Raw genomic sequence first — 2,423 nt, 5'->3', positions numbered from 1 at the left:
ATATTTTTTCTATTTTGAAAACTAGTAGAAGGAATAACATATTGTTGTTGAGATAGACACAGTACAGAAAGATAAAACAGTTTGTTAAAAACAGAATTTTAATCCAATTTCTTAAAGGAAAGGGTAAGCGGAGACGATTGAGGTTTTTTGAGAAAATGCATGTTGGCAACAGAAAGAAAGGGGAAATTTTCCTGGAAGTTCACGTTCTATAGATGACACTTCTGTTAAGAAGTGGCTTTGAAGTTTGGGAAGGTTTTAGCACAGGCGCATCACCCGTACCACTGGACCCAACACTGATGAAAATATCTATAATTAAAGACAAAGCATGGATAAGCTAATGTATAAAAATAATTGCACAGTCCGGAAACATGTGCACAACTAGCGTGCCGATTCGCCTAGGCATTTCAGGTACATGAAATACTGACATCCACAACTTTTCTGTTGAGGGAAATGGCGAACATCGATCGAGTTCTGTAGACTGAAGTTTACGCAGCGAATGATTTGCAAGGGAAAAAAATTCTGGATCAACCACTGAAGCCAAACTAACTTTCAGTGTTTACGTAACCGTTTTCCGTTATATTTTTTCTCTCCCAGACGTTTTCATAACTACTACAGCCTCCGCAGCAAGGCCAATCCCCTACCCCACCCAACTCTATCCCCATCCCTCCGGAAGACCGGAGAGCGCGTGCGTACACTCGGTACACTGGTCCCCCGACCGGCCCCCAACCAACTGACAAGCACCCTCCCATACACTGCCGAGTTCGCAGTAAACAAGGAATTTCCCTCTCTCACGCCACCGAAGTCTGTCAGACGGCTCAGACGAGATTTCGAGAATTTCCTGTGTCCAGAAAACTAAAAAAAAAGGTTGAGCCTAGTATCAGATATGCAGTGCTATATCTGTTCTTCGTTACAGCAACGTTATCAAGAACAGACTGAGAGGATTTAGTGCCACACGATCGTCCGTTGCAAGAGTTATTGACCGAGAAGAGAGGAAAGAAAGAGAAGAAAAGTCAGCTAGCAACAGTATCCCGGCCATCCGTTTATCATCTCTGCTGCTGGTGAGTTTCGACAATACTTTTTTTAACCTTTTCCCTACAGGTTGTGGATTGGTGACATTCAGTGGCTTAGTTTTACAAGTGGAACTAATGCATGCAAAGGTATCGTTTCGTGAATGAGTTGTAACTGTAAACATGTATGGGTTATATTTAATATAGAAAAATACGTCAGTTTTTGCAAAGAAGCATCATATATGCATACGCGCGGCACACACACACACACACACACACACACACACACACACACACATATATATATATATATATATATTATATATATATATATATATTGCTATAATTACTCGTAAACAAATTACAAGTAAAATTGGGCTAACTGAATGTTAGCTAAGCGAACGTAGCACAAAAAATAGATTCATCTTTGTTACGGCATTTAAGAATAATCAAAAACATCAGATTGTTTGCAAACAATTATTATATCAAATTGGTATTAATTATTTATCACTAACTAAGCGATGCCCTTAAAATAAAGATATGTAATACGAGGATAAAATCGTAAAAAACAGTACAGTAGTTTAGATCTAAATGTTGTTTAATGACAAAGTGATAAAATCTACGGTAAAAACACGCCACATTTTATTATACGTTGCCAACATAAACTAGCTAGTTTACAAAGTGAAAGAATTTCAAATTTTTCGTAAAAGATCACGAAGAGAAAGAAAACAAAATAATTTGATGCAAGGGTGTTCATTCACAATGGCACCTTTAACAGAAAGTCCAACGGAATATTGATTCATGGGTAGATAAAAAGATATTCAATGGCTTCCGGCCAGGTAGATTTTTTGAGAAACCATTAGACTACACCCTATTAATATATGCCGTACTTTTTCCATAGTTCATTCTTGTTCTTCTTCTTGGTTTTTTTTTATCACACCAATCTTCATTTTTTTCCGTAGAACTCGCTAGATACTGCAGATATTTCGAAAGCAAATGCCAGTTGAAATTACATAATAGATAGTGATTAATGCAACAGGTTCCCTACCTTGCCGAAATTATAAGTTTGAGAGAGAGAGAGAGAGAGAGAGAGAGAGAGAGAGAGAGAGAGAGAGAGAGAGAGAGAGAGAGAGAACGAACAGACATGTACATAATGTGTATGTTATTCTCTATAATATATCTTAAGTGATATTACTATATCTCTCTCTCTCTCTCTCTCTCTCTCTCTCTCTCTCTCTCTCTCTCTCTCTCTCTCTCTCTCTCTCTCTCAAATATTTAGATAGAGGTGGGGTCATTTGCCCATAAAGGGATGTTAGTGACCATTCGAAAATGAGGCCATCTTCATTTAATATAAAATGAGCAATTAATTGAATTGGATAAGAAAGTCGCTTATAACTTTAGCTGGTAGAATAACCT

The 2,423-nt window shown here is 37.6% G+C and overlaps 1 protein-coding gene across 1 annotated transcript in view; it reads left to right on the top strand.

Annotated features, from left to right (window-relative positions):
* The first annotated feature begins 782 nt into the window (after positions 1 to 782).
* Positions 783 to 2,423, top strand: part of LOC137641470 (uncharacterized) — a 76,803-nt gene continuing 75,162 nt past the window's right edge. The window contains exon 1 of the mRNA XM_068374059.1: positions 783 to 1,058. The gene's annotated coding sequence lies outside the window, so the exon portion shown is untranslated. The remainder of the gene's footprint in view (positions 1,059 to 2,423) is intronic.

Source organism: Palaemon carinicauda, chromosome 5 (assembly GCF_036898095.1).
Source record: "Palaemon carinicauda isolate YSFRI2023 chromosome 5, ASM3689809v2, whole genome shotgun sequence".
Taxonomy (NCBI): domain Eukaryota; kingdom Metazoa; phylum Arthropoda; class Malacostraca; order Decapoda; family Palaemonidae; genus Palaemon; species Palaemon carinicauda.
Note: the sequence above shows the minus strand (reverse complement) of the source record. Positions and strands in the feature narration are given on the sequence as shown.